The sequence below is a fragment of the Phyllostomus hastatus genome, unplaced genomic scaffold (assembly GCF_019186645.2).
Source record: "Phyllostomus hastatus isolate PE091 unplaced genomic scaffold, TTU_PhHast_1.1 phas_scaffold_39, whole genome shotgun sequence".
Lineage (NCBI taxonomy): Eukaryota > Metazoa > Chordata > Mammalia > Chiroptera > Phyllostomidae > Phyllostomus > Phyllostomus hastatus.
Genome location: NW_025334028.1, coordinates 36,921,109 through 36,939,506, shown reverse-complemented (window position 1 = coordinate 36,939,506; position 18,398 = coordinate 36,921,109). Strand labels below are relative to the sequence as shown.

Below are 18,398 nucleotides of genomic sequence, written 5' to 3'. Positions count from 1 at the left end.
GTTGTCGGATGGGGGCTCCAGCGGTGAGCTCCGCGGTCCTGCGGCTGGGGGCGCAGCGCGGCGCCGACCGGTGGGCGTGCCCAGGCCCTCCGAGCGCTGCGGCCGTTGGGAAGCGGGGTGCGCGCGCTACGATTTGAGGTCCTGGCGGGTTCCTGTCTGCTACCTCCGTGCCGGGGGGCGCACAGCGCCCGGAGAAGAGCGAAGCCAGGTTGACAGGCTGGAGTCCCGAGGGTCCCAATGTTGGTAGGGCCACCCCCAAGGCGGGCCGGGAGAGGACAGGGTCTGGGGCGCTGTGTCCAGGGCTCCCGGCGCCTGGGACTAGGGTAAGTCCCCGACCCCCAAGCCGTGGGGAGGGGCCTCCAGGTTCAGGAGGAGAGGCCTGCTTCCTACTCCACAACTGCGTGTGCTTGGGGCGGGCACCCTGAGGGTCCTACAGGTTCACGGGAGAGTGTGTTGTGTTTTTTCTCCTTCGATGACCTTTTGCGGTGAATCCTGTAAATGCTTTCTACCCCTTGAAGTTCTTGGGACAAGGGGCTGGCCTGGGGGCCAGGGCAGGGCACTGGACAGCCTGGGGCCGGACCTCCCTTGCTGGAACCTCAGGTACTCTGGTGCAACTGGACGGAGTCATTGCCCTGGCTGGCGTGAGCAGGCTTCGAGAGGGAACTGGGCGCCCCGGGACAGTAGATGGAAACCGGAGAACATGGAGGATTCCAGGTCTCTTTCATACCCCCTGGAGCCCCCTGCTCCTTTGCCCTCTGGAGCCTGGGAACCCCACTGCCTGAAAGACCCGGAACAATCCTGTGTTTTCCTTCTGGTTTCCGGCCCGCGGCTGCAGTGCTAACGCTGACCGCCAGGTGGTGGGCTCTGCCCACTGTAGTAACTGTAGCAGGGAACAGTTCAGTTGTTCTGGGCTTGCCCCTGCCTCTGACCCAACTTACACGTTTTATTATTAGTCTCCATCCCCGTGTGAGCTACTCAGAGGCGAGGGGGAGCTGCGAGATTCTCTCATTGATTCATTCAGCTACTGTGAAAACAAAATTATTTGTGGGAATATCATAAAGTTCTTTATATACATCTTTCACTTCACATTATGGCCACGAGTATTTCTTCATTTGCTACTGTTTCTATCGTTTGACTCGTCCCGCGCTAGCGTGAATGAGTTGTCCCTGAACCTGGATGAGACTTGCAGGGTGGGACCGTGAAGGCAGGCATGCTGGAGAAGCTGGTACAGTACTAGCTTTCTGCCCTCTGGACGGACTACTGTGACCCACCTCCCTGTCTGTCTACTGAAACTTCTGCATCCAACAGGTCACAGACCTGCTGCAGAAAAGGTGGGTGCTTCTCCCCGCTACAGCACAGTGGTTACTCTGCCACCCCATAGCTGTGTGTCTTGGGAATGCCACCTCACCTCTCTAAGCCTCAGTTTGCTAATGTGAAAACGGGGTGCTGTGAGGACCCACCTCGGAATTTTTGTTAGGACTAAATGGGATAAGCCATGGAGAGTGCTGACCCTGTGCCTGGCATTGTGGAAAGGACTGCCGAGGGCTGTGATTTTCTTGTTTATGATTTCCTCTTCCCCATGAAGAAGCTCTCTGCCTCAAGCCTCACTTATTCTGTGGTCTTGGTAAAAGCTATTTCCACTCGTAAAGGAGGTTTCACATTCTATCCGGGTGTTCCTGTCCTAGATGTAGCCAGAGTAGGAACCCCTGGGGGCTTGCTGAGTGGCCCCGCATACACTGAGATATCTGAGAAAGTTCATTCTGTCAACAGTAGATATATCAAGTGCCTACTGTGTGTAGGTCCTTTTCTAGGTACTTGGTTATATGTTCAGTGAATGGAACATACTAAAATCTCTGTCCTCCAGGCTTCCATTCCAGTTGGGGTGTAGGCCAGTCCCACTAGACATCATAGAGGACCCAGGATGTTCCATGTGTCACCGTCCTGGCCTCCTCTGCATATGAATTCCTCTATCCTCCTTGTCAGACCGACAACAGACCCCAGAAACAGCTAAAGGTGTGAGAAAGCTCTTGTTGTCATGGTGGGGGATATTTAGGGCTGAGGCCAGTTGGGGTCAACATCTGGGAGATGTGGACTTTACTGGCCTAAATGTTTATGGCTTATATGCAGCTCAGCATGCCTAGCCCAGAGCTGGAACACCATGCCCACCTTCTTTTGGCCTAGCTGGATGACCAAGAGCCCACAGAGGCAGAGCCCTAGGGTAAAGCAGTGGGGGTAGGTGCATGTGGTCATATGGGGAGGTTGGTGCTGGGGCCCCTTGGGGAGGAGCTGGGGAGGAGCTTACGGAGGTTGATGTGAGGACAGAAGCAGACAGATCTGAGACCATTGGAGTCAGCCTGGGAAGATGTCCTTCTCTGGAAGGCCCTGGGATATGCCCTGTCTTTGAAGAGAGGCCTATGGGAAGGCAGGCTGTGCGTGACCTCTCCTCTTGCAGCTCCAGTGCCATCTCCAGAGTAGCGCTGACTCCTGTACCAGCTCCTGTACCTTCTCAAGAGCTAGATCCTACTGTATAACTAGAACCCAAGGCCTCTTAGAGCTTGAGGCATTTTGTCATTAGATTTGATGCCATCTCCTTTAGCAGGTCCAGAGCCAGAGCAGAGTGCACAACCAGTTCTAGCTCAACTCCAGAGCTGGAGCCGGCTACAGAAGAAGCTCTAGAGCCACCTTGTCTCACCACCTGTGCAGCAGGGGCAGCACCAGCTCCGAGCTACACCCAGCACCAGAGCTGCCTCCTCTCCCCGCTGGCAGTAGCACTTTTTATGTTTTTCCTTTCTCTATATTTTTTAAAAATGTAAAACATTGTGTTAAAATTTAGATTCAGCATCATGTAATCTTTTAATCATGTTCAAACTTCAATTCAGAGAGGCTTTAAGTTTTTCCCTATGCTGTGTAACCAGCCCCACTGTCTAACTGCAGCATGTCTCCACACCCAGAAGCGAAGCCCGTACCCTGTGGTCACTGCATTCACTTCCCCAAGCCCCCAGCAACAGCTAACCTGTTCTGTCTGTTTCTTTACCTGGTCTGGATTATTCATATAAGTCAAATCATAATATGTGGCTTTTTATGTCTGCCCATATATTTTAAGAGGGACTCATTTTTGTGTGTTTTTTTTTAATTTAAAAAAGCACTTTTTTATTTAAAAAGCAAATCCCAGATGAAAAGGTTATATGTGAAAATTGAAGCCCTTTTAGTAGATATGTTCAAATCTTGGATGGGAACTGCTGTTCTGAGGTTCACCAGGGGTCAGGGGCCAGAAAGAAAGAGTGGGCTCTTCTGTGGCTATCCAAACACAAGGAAAGCATCACCTGTGGAAGAAAAATGGAAACAGGAGCAGCATTCCTCAGAACCCGAGGCCAGAGGAAAGTTTAACATTCCAGTGGTACCAGAAACACTCACAAATCACTGTTTTAAAAAGGGACCAGAAACAAACATGCAGTGCAAACAAGAAGCGCATCAGATGCTTGCCTCCCCACTGAGGACACACATTATGGAGATGACCTGTGCCACCATCACTAGCAGTTTTTATGTCCGGTGACAACCAGTCCTGGGGACAATGTGAGGAAACAGATGCCACCAGATCCCCTGGAGAGAACTGTGAAAGGACACTCTTCTTTGAGAGAATAGCTCACAGGACCCATAAAGCCTCACAGGTACATACATATCTTTGCCTAGCTGTGTTGAGCCTAGGAATGTATCAAAGAAATTCTTGCACAATTTTTCCAAGCTATATTTATAAGACTACTCATTACAGTCCACACAGACTATTCTTTGCAGGGCTATTGCCCTGATCCCAGCCGTATCCGTGCCCCTAACCCTCCTGCTAATAACTTAGCTTCTGCTAGCCAGGATGGAGGGAATGGCCTGGCTGCATGGCCGCTTCCTCTCCCTGCAGGCACAAACCTCTTCCTCTCAGTCAGGGAAGCACATATAGGGCAGCTCAGTGAGTCACAGGGACGAACTTGAACCTGCTCCACCCAGGGGAAGTTCAATTACAACAGAAGAACTCACTTGAGCTTGTGTGAGCAGAGGCCTTTACGAAGCACAGGGGTGTTGGGAAGCTGATGGAGGGTCAAAGCATCAGACTGGGGATTTAGAGATGGAGAAAGTGCTGAGACTACTTCCAAGGCTCCCCTGGAGTGACCCCTGCCCTGCCCCTCTGCCAGCCCTGAGTCCACATAGGCACACATCCAGTGCCTATGTGGGAGGAGGCTAGTGGTTAAGGGGCACTGAGGTCAGACAGATTCAGTGACCTTGGAAAGGTATTATTGTTTGAGCCTCTGTTTCTTCCTCTGGGAAATGGGGATAGCAGTAGCCTCCCTTGATAGCATGAAGACAAGTTCAATGAGATTACACTTGGAGTGCCCCTGCCCATTCTAAGAGCTCCTGTGACATGGACCTTATAAAGGGCCCACTTGGAAAAGGTGGCCTGTCCTAGTGGAAGGCACATTCTCAGAGAATGGGTGCACGGTGAACTGTAGCTTACCTCATGTGACAAGAGTTGTCCAAGTGCCTGTCCCCTGAGCCTGGAGGATAGGACCCTGGAAAGAGCAAAGCAGCTCTTTGCCCAGCCATGTCTCAGCAGTAGGGTCCATAGCACAGGAGAAAGAATGTATCTTGATGTATCTTGATAAATGACAGTGAATTATTGTAAGCTTAGCCAAGTGGTGACTCCAATTCCTGCTGCCTTCTAGATGTTTCTCCCTCTAGTACTTGGCCTGTGGCTTCTGATCTGGGAAGTGCTTTTTTTCTCCATACCTGCTGGTAATGACCCCCAGAAGCCAGCTGCTTTTGGCAGGCAGGACCGCAATACTTTCTTCGCCCCACCCCTGGGGTGTATCAGCTCTCCAATCCAGTCATGGTTTAGTGCATGGGGATCTTTATTTTTTATTTATTTTTTTAAGAAAGCTAACCCACTTTATTTTTTTAAGATTTGTCTTATTTTTATTTATTTATTTAGAGAGGGGAGGGAGGGAGAAAGAGAGAGAGAGAGAGAGAGAGAGAGAGAAACATCAATGTGCGGTTGCTGGGGGCCGTGGCCTGCAACCCAGGCATGTGCCCTGACTGGGAATCGAACCTGCGATATTTTGGTTCGCAGTCCACGTTCAATCCACTGAGCTACGCCAGCCAGATAGTGCATGGGGATCTTGATTGTCTTTTCTTCCACAAGACATCACACTCGCCCACTGTATCAATGACATGCTAGTTGGACCCAACGAGCAAGAAGTAGCAACTGCTCTAGACTTGACTGGTAAGCATGTGCATGTCAGAGGGTGGGGAATCCAACAAAATTCAAGGGACTCCACTTCAGTGACATGCCTAGGGGTCGGTGGTCTAGGGCAGGTCAAGATACCTCTTCCAAAGTGAAAGATAAATTGCTGCATCTGGCCCCTCCTTCCACCAGAAAAGGCACATTCATAGTGACCACTTTTGATTTTGGAGGCAACACACTTCTCATTTTGGTATATGGCTTTGGCCCACTTATCCAGTGAACTGGAAAGCTGCTAGTTTTGAACTGGATCCAGGACAAGAGAAGGCTGTGCAATAGGTCCAGGCTGCCATCCAGGCTGGTGCAGCAGGTGCAGTGGTGCCTGAAGTGTCAGGGGCCATCAGGGCTGCTGTGTGAAGCCTTTCACAGCCCCTTTGGTGACTCAAGGCACAGGCTCTTGAGATTTGGGAACAAGGCCCAGCTGTACTCTGTAGGTAGAACTATGTTATGTATTATACAACATGTAAAACATTTATTACATGCATTACCATGTTATAATATATTAATATAAAAATATGTATCAATATCAATATTTTAAATACAGTATTATATGATAAATGATATACAATATACAATATAATATGTGGTTATATATAAGTATATGATTATATTCTAGTGTATATAACTACATACTGTGTAATTTGTGATCTTTGTATGTTATTGCATAATTGCTCTGGCTGGAATTGCCAATACTGTGTTGAGTAAAATAGGGGGCAGTGTGTATCCTTCCCTGTACCTGAAGTTATAGCAAAAGCTTTCAGTTTTTCCCCATTGAGTGTGCTGTTAAATGTGGACTTTTCACAGAAGGCCTTTATTGTGTTGAGTATTTTATTCTTAGTTTACTGAGTATTTTTATCGCAAAGGCTGTTGAATATCGTCACATGCTTTTTTACATCATCTGAAATTGTCACATAGTTTTTTCCTTCATTCTGGTAATGTTTTCTGGTAATGAGAGGTCCATCCTCAGAATGGACTCTCTCACGTTTGGCTTCTGTCCTTACACCCATGACATTCCTAAATGCCCGAGTGGGAGTCTGCACGACTGTGTGGCGCGCCTGTCCTTGCACACTGCTTCACTACCTGGTTTCTGTAGCTTAAGGAAAAGTCTGAGCAGCTGGAATTGTATGTCCTCTAACTTTATTCAAGATTGTTCTATTCTTGGCCTTTTGTATTTCTTTATAAATTTTTAAATTAGCTCACCAATTTCCAAAAAGAGATACTTGCTGAGGCATTTTATAGGGATTGTATTGAATCTATAAATAAAATATAGAAGAACTGACATTTTAACACTATACTAAGGAAAAAGACACAAGAGCTTAAAGAGAAAGAAATGATAAAGTGGGAACAAATATTTGCAACTGATATCTCAGGCAAAGGCCCTAATGTCCCCTTTAAATAAAGAGATCCTAGAAACTGATGAGAAAAAAGCAGCCACAAAATATAAAGTGGACGAAATACATCATCACATACTTCACAAACAATGTAAGTAGCCTTATACACATGAAATATGCTAGTCTCAATTATTTGACAAAATTACTAAACCCAGAAGATTGAGGATATATTATGGAGCTGTATAGAATACGAACTTCTATTCTTTAGTGGTGGGAATGCCTGTTGCTTTCCAATGGAGGCAGTTAGGCCACATCTATCAAAGTTACAAATGTCTGCCCTTTGATTCAGCCCAGGTTTGGGGCATTTTTCCCACAGAAACATGTACACTCAACATATGCAGTGGTTACTCACTGCAGCCTTCTTCATATGAGAAAAGATTGAAAACAACCAATTTCCTTTGTTGTCGATCCGGTTATATGAATGATGGCCATCCCTGAGATGGAATACAGTGCAGGTGGGGGAAAGATCAGGAAGAGAGAATGAAGAAAGGAAGCCATTTGTCTACAAATTTGCAAAGATCTCTCTCTGGTCTTGATGACTCATAGGGCTGGCCCTCACTGTTCTGTCCGTCCTGCTTCAAACTGGCTTTCTATAGCACTTGGAAACATGACTAGCTTGCCATCAATGCCAGAATCTTTGTAGCCAATTGGGGTTAAAGGCCAGGGATCTGGACCAAGTGTAGACAGTGACTAGAAAAGGGATCCTAGCCAGTCTCCTGGAAGACATTGTTAAGTTCCCTTGGTAAACTTAACCCCCAGCTTCTGGTTATACCCATGGGAAGACAGATCACAGGGACGTCTTTGACTGTCTCATAGGATCAACAGAAACATTATGGGGGAACCTAGGAATGGTTTCCTCCTGCTCATTTTAAAGATGGCAAAACAGGGCATTTAAGGGAATGGCTACAAGGGATCATGAGTAGCATGGGTGCTCAGGCCAAGGGACCCACATCCCCTCCAGCCCAACCCAGGTTGGTCCTGAGCTGGACACCTGTATGACCAACCAGGAAATGCGTATGACCTACTGATCCTGGCAGCTGCTCTGGCTGGCCTGTGACCCACATTCCCTCTGAGCCCTGTTCCAGTCAGCTTCCTCTGGTAGAACCTAGTAGGCACTTACCTATGCACTGAATCAGTGTTATCCTCCCAACAGGCCTATCAGGTGGCTGCTCTCATTTTACAGATGAGACCTGAGACAAAAAGGCCTTAGGTTGACTGGTTCATTCATTGATGCATTTAGCACCTGTGTACTGCTCGCTGTAGTGTGAAGGCAGCTGGAATATAATGTGAACCCCAGACACCTGTGCCCTCAGAGCTCACAGCTCAACAGGTGGGACAACATCTAACCCACAGCCAGTAAGTGGGGGCTTCAAACCTATGGTCACCTCTAGCACAAGGATGTACATGCCTGTGGAATTAAGAGATAGCTCTGGCACTGGCTATAGAGCTAGACATAGGACCAGCTGCAGAAATAGAGATACCTCCAGCTTGAAGACTTGGACCAGGTTGAGAGTTACAGCCAGCTCTGGTTCCAGATGGCAGACCTAAAGCAATATCCATAATTCATTCTCTCACCAATTCTGGTACCAGTGCGAGAATTAGAGTCAGCCACAGAACTAGCAGCAATTCTAGAATCACCTTTAGCACCACTGCCTGAGCTAGAGCCTGCTCCAGCACCAGCACTGGCACCATATCCTATGCCTGTTCCACAGCCAAAGCCAGTTGCATGTCTACCATCAGCTGCAGCACAGGCTCCAGTGCTAGAGCACCCCCGCCCGGCAGTCAGTACCCAAGCTACAGCCAGCACTGCTCCAGTGCTGGAGCTGACTTTCTCTCCCTTGTGATGGTAACTTTTTAAAAGAATTTTTCTAATTCATATACTTTATGGTTTACTGGGTTTTATGTTTTGAAATTTACATACAGTGAAAATTTACCTTTTAATAATTTTTAAATGGTACAATTCAGTGGCATTAAATAAATTTAATATACTGTGCAATTATTGCCACTATTTACCATGCCAAACAGAAATCCTGTCCACACTAGTGATGTCAGACTTTGCCAGGCACCCCAAACCTGCTTTTAGCTCTGGGGGGCCCCAGGAGCCCTGCTCAGGAGCTTGGGACACGGCTCTTTCTGTGGGTGCAGAATGGGAAACACTGGCATCAAGAAAGGGTCCCAGTTTCCACATCCCTCACTCCCTGACCGTCACCTCCTTTCTGTTTCTATGCAGTTCCTTATATTTGGCCTGTGCGCTCCTCCTAAGCACAGCTGACCCTTCCTCTGCCCCCACCCCACCAGAGCTGAAGATCCCTGATAACACCAACCTGTTCTGCAAAGCGGACTTTTACCAAGGAGAGAAGGTCAGGCATGGAGCCAGTCCAACCCTCTCATGAAGCAGCTGAGACTCCAGATTGCCAAGGACACCTAATTGGCCCCTAGCACTGGCCAGCACAGGGCTACATCCCCAGGGTCTGGCTATTCAGGTAGCTAAGCACTTACAGAGTGCAGGGTCCCACACCAGGTGGGCATTTTCTGCTTAACCTGCAACTCACCTGGGAGTCCAGATGCACCTTGCAACCCTCCTGTAGCTTCAGTGCTTGCCCTTCAGTGGACTGCCCTGGCCTCCCTTTTTCCACTCATAGGCCCGGGTTTTTCTTGCTCTTTGGGAACCAGAAGACTAGCTGATGCTTGCCAAGGAGTACTGGCAATGACCATAGCATCCCGCTCCAGAAGTGCACCACAGGGCAGTGCCTTATGTACCCTTCCCTCATACCTCTCAAGAGCAGGTCGTGGCCACTGGTGCCCAAGGCATATCTCTCTATCTAGCCACAAGGGATAGCACATCTTCTACTCTTAGTTCTTGGACCAGTTCAAATGTGTCCCTTGCCTTAGCAACAGGGATATGCTGATGTCCTCAGTGTGCACTCAGTCAGCTCCTCCAATCTTCTGGGAAAAAGAACAAGGTGAGTGTTCCTAGGGTTCCCACTGGCCAGTACATGAAGTTCTCACCTTGCCCCATTTCTCTGACATATCTTACCTTTCTCAGCCTCTCCCTTCCTCTAAGTAGGTCTGGTTTGCCTGGCAGAGTCCAGCATTTGTGGCTCTCGCTGTCCTCAGAGTTCTTGGAGTCAACATTCCCGTCATTCTGGGTCATTCAGGCATAGGTCAGCTCCCAGCAGCCCCTCTTCCGACTCAGATCCCACCACACCTGTGGCCACTTTGTCAGTGTGGTGGTGGACAACAGCAACATGTGCCAGAACGTCCTGGTGAGCTGCCCAGGTGCGGTGTCCCCTTGGTCCCCTCACTTAGACCTATCTGAGTACAGACCTCTCATGAATGACTACTTTGAAAAGTAGCAAGCTCTGGGTTTTTTAGGCATTACGCCATTCCTGAGAGGAGACAGATGGCCACCAGAGTCCCCAACTGTACACGGGAGGCCTCTGAGGCAGGCCTCCTTTGGACCTAGAGGCAGCTCCAAAACCAACTGCAGAGTCAGAACCAGGGTCAGATACAGAAGTAAAACCATCATAAGGCTCAAGAAAGAGTCAGTTACAACACTGACTCTAGAATCAGTTAACAAAGCCAGAGCCTGTGCCAGCACCACCTCCTGCAGCAGCTTTACAGCTAAAGCCAACTCAGGCACCAGCTCTTGAACTAGAAATGGCTCCATCATCAGCTCTAGCATCACCACCAGAAGTAGAACCAGCTCAGGCAAGAGCTCTGATACCAATTCCAGAGGTAGAGTCCACTTTATCATGGTCTCCTATGCCAAATCCAGCAACAGTTGCATCACCACCTCTAGAGCTAAAACCTGCTCCAAATAGATTGCAGAATTAGAGCAGTGCCAGGTTGGAACTGGGATCAGTACGAGTTTCAGAAGAGTCAGGTCCAGAACTAGTTCTAGCATCAGTTAGTTGTAAGCTAGAGCCTATGCCAACTCAAGAGCTCATACCAGTTGCAACAAGAGCTCTAGCTCTAGCGCCAACACCATCACTACCAGCTACTCCAGATATAGAAGTAGCTCTGTCATCAGTTTGGGAGCTACCTCCAGCACTAGGTGTAGTCCTATAACTGGCCCCAACATCAATGATAGGGATAGAGCCACTATGAGTTTCAGAGCTAGAACCAGCTCCAGAAATGGCTCTAGCACCAACACCTACCCTAGAGTCAGCTCTCACAGTTACTCCAGAGCTACCCGTAACTCCACAGCAAGAGCCAACTAAAGCTCCAGATCCAACATCTGCTCTAGAACCAGAATGAGGTTTGGTGTCACCTCTAGTGCAAGCTTATGAGAGAGATACAGCTAGTAGCAGCTCCAAAAACAGAGCCTTCCTGTCCCTAGTCTGTGGGGACATTTTTTTCTTCTTTTGTAATTGTTTTTTTTTATAGACTTTATGGATACCTGTATAAAACACATATTAAATTAGGTTTAACTTTTAAAAAAATATTTTATTCATTTTTTTTAGAGAGGGAAGGGAGGGAGATAGAGAGAGAGAAACATCAATGTGCGGTTGCTGGGGGTCATGGCCTGCAACCGATGCATATACCTTGACTGGGAATTGAACCTGCGACACTTTGGTTTGCAGCCCGAGCTCAATCCACTGAGCTACACCAGCAAGGAGGTTTACCTTTTAAAACATTTTAAATTGTACAATTTGATGGCATTAACTGCATTCACTACACAGTACACTATCACTTGTCTAGTTCCAGCACATTTTCATCACCCTAAGCAGAAACCCAGTGCCCATTCAGTTACTTCCCTTTCTGCATAACCCCTGCTCCCTGGCAACAATTCCTGGGTCTAGTCATTGACCTATTTAGGATGTTATACAAGTGGTGTATCACACAAGATGTGGCCTTTGGTAAGGGGTTTCTTTAAAATAGCACAATGTTTATAAGGTTCATCTACACTGTAGCGTGTATTAATATCTCAGGCCTTTTTTTGGCTAATATTCCATTGTATGTATATATGACTTTATCCATTCATCTGATGGAGATTTGGGTCATGTCTATTTTTCAGATACTGTGGATAGTACTGCTATGAACAGGCATACAGGCATTTGTTTGAATACCTGTATTAATTTACTTTGTGTACATATGCTGGATTGGAATGCTGGGTGCTGAGTCCATTGGCAATGCCACACTGAACTTTTCTGAGGAACTGCCAGCCTGTTTCCCACAGCTATACCACCATTGAACATTGCTCTCAGCAAGGTATGATGCTGCAAATTCCTCAACATTTCGAACGGTTATTTCCTGTTGTTAAGTTACAACCTTCTTAGTGGGTATGAAGTGTTATCTCATCATAGTTTTTGATATTTTGTTCTTTCTGTCTTCACATGCATGTTGGCATTTGTATATCTTCTTTGGGTAAATGTGTATTGAAGTACTTTATCCATTTTTAATTGGACTGTTTGTGTTTTTGTTGTTGAATTACAAGAATTCTTTGTATATTCTAGATATTTTTTCCCATTCTGTGGGTTGTCTTCTAAATCTCTTGAGTGTCCTTTCATTTAAAAAAAATAATTTTGATGAATTTCAATTTATGTTTTTTTCTTTTGTTGCTTTTTCCTTTGGAGTCATATATAAGACACCACGGGCAAATTGATGGTCATGATTTGTCCCTATGTTTAAATCTAATAGTGTTATTTTTTTAACTCTTAAATTTTGGTCTTGGATTGATTTTGAGTTAAAGTTTCATATGGTGTTAGAATAAAGCTCCAACCTTGTTCTTTTGCATGTGAATATTAAGTTTTTATGGTGCCATTTGTTGAAAAGACTGTTTTTGGCCATGACCAGTATGGCTCAGTTGGTTGGGAATCATCCTGTAAAGTGAAAAGTCCTTGGTTCAATTCTCAGTCAGGGCACATGCCTGGGTTGCAGGTTTGGTCCACAGTTGAGGCATATATGAGAGACAACTGACATAAATTAATACATAAATATTAATTTAGGTATTAATATTTACATAAATATTCTTTATCATGTTGAGAAAATTATTTTCTATTTCTGTTTTATTGAGTTCTCTTATCATGGTTTTATACTTTGTTACAGATGACCATGTGGTTTTTATTCCTTCATCTCATTGATATGGTGCATTACATTTGGTGGTTTACCTACTTGAACAACCCTTGCATTCCTTGAACAAATTGCACTTGATCATGACATATATCCCTGTCAATATGCTACTTAATTCTCTTTGCTCGTATTCTGTTGAGGATTGTTGCATCATTATTCATAATGGATTCTTGGCCTGTCATTTCCTTTTCTTGTGGTCTTTGTCTGCTGTGGTATCACTGTAGAATGGTGGCATCACAGAATGAGTTAAAAAATATTTCTTCCTCACCCCAGCTTGTGTGGCTCGGTTGGAGCAGCATCCCATACACCAAAATGTTGGGAGTTCAAATTCAGTCAGGGCACATACCTAGGGTGTGGGTTTGATCCCTGGTTGGAGTATCTATGGGAGGCAACCAATTGATGTTTCTCTCTCACACCAATGTTTCTCTCCCTCTAAAATCAATAAACATATGGAAACAATTTTAAAGTATTCCTCCCTCTTATACCTTTTTGTGGGTATATGAGAATGACTGGTGTCATAGCTCCTAAAATATTTGAGAGAACTTACCATAGAAGTTCTCTGCTTTTTGTTGTTGTTGGGAAGTTTCTGATAACTTATTCAATCTTTTTACTATTATGGTCTTATTTAGATTTTCCATTTATTCTTGAGTCAGGTTTGGTAGTTTGTGGGCTTCTAGGAATTTATCCATTTCATCCAGCTTAATTAATGAGGACCTACCATTGTTTTTAGTATTTCTCATAGTATTTAGTATTTAGTATTTCTCATAGTATTTAGTATTTAGTATTTCTCATAGTATTTAGTATTTTTAGTAATCTTTTTTCTTTATGTAGAGTCATTAATGACCCACTGCCATTTTTGATTTTAGTAATTTGAGCTTTCTCTCTTTTCTTAGACAATCTAGCTAAATATTTGTTAATTTTGTACATCTTTCCAAGAAGGAACTTTTCAAAAAAGATTTTATTTATTTTTAGAGAGAGGGGAAGGGAAGGAGAGATATGGAAGGAGAAAGAGAAGGAAAGAAACATCAATGTGTGGTTGCCTCTTGTGCACCCCTTGCTGGGGACCTTACCTGGGGACCCAGGCATGTGCCCTGACTGGGAATTGAACTGTGACCCTTTCGTTTGCAGGCCTGCACTCAGTCCACTAAGCTACACCAGCCAAGCCATCCAAGAAGGAACTTTTGTTTGCATTGTTTTCTTGAATGCTCATCTGTTCTCTATTCCATTTATCTCTGCTCTAATTCTTATTATTCTTCCTTCTGCTAACTTTTGTTTTACTTTCCTCCTCTTTTTCTAGTTCACCAAGGGCATCTTCTAATCAGCCCCTGGCACTGGTCAAGCACAGAGCTGTACCCTCCAGGGTCTGGGCTGTCAGGCAGGTAAGTACTTACTGACTGGAGTACACTAGACTACTAGGGCATTTTCTGCCCCTACTGCCAGCCCAGGCCACCCTCAGATTCCACTTTTGCCCTGAAGTTCTCTTGGCTGTTGAAAATATGTGTGTCATATATAAGAAACCAGCTGGTCCACAACCGATTTGAACTCCCATAGACCACTCAGAGCTTTGGGTGCCTTCTGCCCTCTGGGGTCCAAAAGACTAGCTTACTTTTGCCAAGGAATGCTGGCATGGTTGTGGCGCCCTGCCCACCACCTATCACTGTCCTCTGTGCACTTCCTTGTGTCTTCCTGGGTGTGGGTCACTGACACCTGTACCCAAGGGCACCCACTCTACCAGTGGGCCTGACCACTGCACAGCCAACCCTTCCATTCAGCCACAAGGACCCCAAAGGAAAGCCCAGGATCAGCAGCAGCTCTTACTCCAAATCCTGTGACCAAAGATACAGTCCTACCTCACAGAGGGGACTTGCTGGTGTGTACAGTGAGCACTCAGCTGGCTCCTCTGGCTCTGAAGATCAACGTGAGCTTTATCCTGGAGTCCTCTGTCAGCACTGCCATGGAACCTCTTTTCTCAGTGCCAGTGTTCCCCAATCAGCACCCATAAAAGGAGCCAAGAAGCCCTAGTTTCTAAAAGTCCTGGATGTTGCATCTTGGCAGATGGCACCCTGAAGAGTCTGGGACTTCTGCTAACCTTACCTATATGGAACCTATCTGCATGGTATGGGGAATGTAGCCCAGCCCCTACTCAGAAAGGTCAGTGGGGAGCAAGTGGCACACAGGACCACACTCACAGAGGTTTTCCTCATGGGGAATCAGGCCTGTACTGTACCTAGGCTGCTATGAGGCTTGCTTTTGCTAAAACTCCCTCACCCTGAATTGAGGCAGCAAATGCTGACTGCATATCTTTAAAGTAACTTCCTAAAATCTGAGCTAAACCTCCCAAGTATGGAGTGTAACCAGTTCAACCACTTTTCCCTTTGCATTTGCAAATATCCTTCTTCTTTGATGTAATTAGCAACATCCTCTCCTTTGTTTTCTGTAATAGGTAACCACCTAAAGTGAACGTGTGTATAGTAAATGAGGACCATCCTCAATGTAATGTACCCAGAAAAGCAATAAAAGCTTGTCTAGGCAGGGGTGGGCGCCTTCTCTCTCACTCAGAGAGGGGCCATGCTGTCCCTTTTTCTTCACAGGACTTCTGTAGTCTGTGTGAATTTGTTTGTCACAGCCACAACACACAGACCCCACTGGCTGGGGTCTGCATTACTTAGCACCCTCATTGCTCTGAGAGTCAACCTCTCCCTACACCCCCCAAATCTACAGCATCAGTTTGATCTCCAGCAGCATCTCATCAGCTTCTACCATGCCCTTGACTGCCAAACACAGCCATAAGCACGATGCCTCTGAGGACAGCAACTCCACCTCCTCACTGTTGTTTCATGTCCAGCAGGTGTGCAGTGCTGCTTCATCCCTGTCAGCCTGGACGGAGGTCAACAGCAACATGGACAAGAGCACCCTGGTGATCTCTACGGGTGGGGTGGTCCCCTCACTTGGACCTCTCCTGAATAGTTACTTAGACAAGTAACCAGTCCTGGCCCTTCCAGACAGCACATCTCATCCTGGGGGGCAGACAGCTACCACAGCCCTCCACTGTACATGGGGACACTGAGGCAGGTCTGTTCTCAACCCTGAGGAGCTCTTTGGGACCCATGCTTTGGTGGAGGTGGATAACTATGTGCTCTACTCAGCTTTCAGATACTGATAAGACTACCTGGATTGTATTTCCTGCCCACCCTCTACCTGCTGTGACCTCTGACCCCTTGTCTGGCATTCAGAGCTCTGTGTGGCCTGGTCCTTTTGGCCTCCCAGTCTAGCCTCCACTTCAGCCTCCCTAGAGCCTTCCTAACCCAGAAGCCCTGCAAACCCTGGCCCACCTCACAGCTCCCTGCCTGCCTTTCCCCATTACCTGCCTCCCCACTGCCCCAGTTGTCCCACTGCTCAAACTGTGATGGACTCACCTCTAAGACTGGGCTCAGGGGCCAGCTCCTTGGGCCTCTGTTAACACCACAACCTTTCGGGTCAAAATGACCTGGAGCCAAGCCTCAGTTCCACCTTGCTCACTTATAGCTGAGGGACCTTGAGCTCTGGCACCACTGCCCATCTACAAAATGGAGTGAATTCATTGAGCATGGGGGGCAATATTCCCTCATAACAGTGATTACCCTCACCATTCACTCTGCTTTCATTGTGGGGCCACCTCCTCCCAGGGCTCCTTCCTGTCCCATTACACTATGAGACAGGCTGGAACTCGTGTCTTGGGGTCCTGCCATAGAGAACAGGGAGGGGAGCATCAAGAAGGGCAAAGGGGTGGCCTGAGTTTCTCCCTGCCTGGACTCAGTGTCCACTGCTGCCTCCAGGACCCTCTGACCCAGCCATTCACAGAGCTGGCTTGTGGGGTATAGTTTGGGGAGGTCAGTGGGATGGGGGTATTCCAGGACTCTCATGTCCATAGGGCTTTGGCCCACCTGGCAGGAGTGGGGCGACACAGTGGTTCCAGTGGTCATGGGGTATCAGAGCAGTGGCTTCTGAAGTGGTACAGACAGGAATGGGAACCGTTGGTACATTGTGCATGACATGAGGCAGCATGTCATGCACATACTGTCCGCAGCCCATGTACTCCCCCATGAATATGAGGCTGGCTGCTCCACTTGGAGACCACATGTGGAGGGAGGACATGTGCCCCCTGACCCCCACCCAGGGGCCAGGTCCATGTTGAGCTTGGCTCACAAGGTTCCATCTCCAACCCTCATGCTACAGTCCTGAAATTGAGGCCAGGAGAGGTGGGGGCTGGCCCAGGCTGTGAGGTGGGTGTCCAGACGGGAAAGGAGGGCTCCAGCCTCCTAGTCCAGGGCTCAACCATCTAGTGGGGCTGCTCTGGGAATGACAGCCCCTAAGATCCTGGGGACCCCTGCCCACTCTTCCTATGTGGGGCTGTTTCTTCTAGGCATGCCCATGTGCACACAAACTACACATTCTAACTACACCTCTATGTTTAGTATGCAGAGAACTTTTTTGAAGTAGATGAGAAACTTAGCAGTGTTACCTGTGGAATGGAGCAATAAGGTATTAGGTATAAAAACATTTTGGATGTTGTGATTTTTACAATACACAAATTATCTTAATTTCCAGAAATAGCTCATAAATTGCAGCAATGCGAGAAAAAATATTTTTATATTTCTTTGAGTAGGCCAGAAAGGTAGGGCTAATGTGTTTTTATAGACATCTTTTAAAAAATAATTGTTTTATTGTTGATTATTTATAGACAGAAAAAATAAACAAATTGTAAATCAATCCCTATTTAGAATGTGTTTCACCTAAGCTTGGGCAATATTTTGTGATTCTGTAGAGATGGACTTATTTATTTAGGAAATACAAATGAGGAAAAATAACTATAAGAAGTTACCTATTAATCGTAGACTTCAATTTGGTTCTCCTGCCCTCTAATGGTCATTTCTCAAACTGCAGACAAAGCCATATTAAGGTGAAACATTTTTAAATATTAAAATACAACTCAAGTGTGCCAATCATGCCTCAAATTTTGGAGATTTGAAGAACCTCAGGAATGTTCTCAGCTTCCTCATTTTAACTTTGCAGCATAACCACTATATCTCAATTATATACTCTCTTGTGATTACAGACAAAATTGAATTTTGGCCTCTCCTATTTGACTTAGTAAATTATGCAGTTACAGTAATTTTCTGTAAAATTTTTACATTGTATAATCTTAGTCCTCAAAACTGCACAAATGGTGTTTTGCAAATAAATACTTTTAAATGTACTGTTTCCTACTACTAACTCCCTTATATACTGTATTTTTAAATTTCTCATGTACACAGTGTGAAGTACGTACAATATTATTGACATCATGAGAAAATAAAGTAATATTAAGGGATGTTAATAAAACTTAGGATATCCAGGCTTAAAACACTGAGTTTGGTGCCTTCACTTTCCCTCTTCTTTTAAAAGTCTAGAGTTGATTGTTTGAATTAATTTTAAGTTATTTAACCAGAATGATTTGGTAGTGTATTTTAATAGTTTAATTTAAGCAATATTTATGTATCATATTTATTCATATGTTAATATATACCAGCCTCAAAGACCTAGGTTCTTCTATAAAGATCAAGAACCAGGCTCCATTTTAGAGAAGGTGAGCTTTTAGAAAAACTGAAAAAAAAAAAGAGTGTTTTTAA

At 46.0% G+C, this 18,398-nt stretch overlaps 1 long non-coding RNA gene across 1 annotated transcript; it reads left to right on the top strand.

Annotated features, from left to right (window-relative positions):
• Positions 1 to 16: 16 nt before the first annotated feature.
• LOC123806950 lies at positions 17 to 17,943 on the top strand. The gene is made up of 4 exons (XR_006783550.1): positions 17 to 323; positions 11,696 to 11,889; positions 14,048 to 14,129; positions 15,596 to 17,943. It is a non-coding gene; the product is annotated as an uncharacterized LOC123806950 (long non-coding RNA).
• The last annotated feature ends 455 nt before the right edge of the window (positions 17,944 to 18,398 follow it).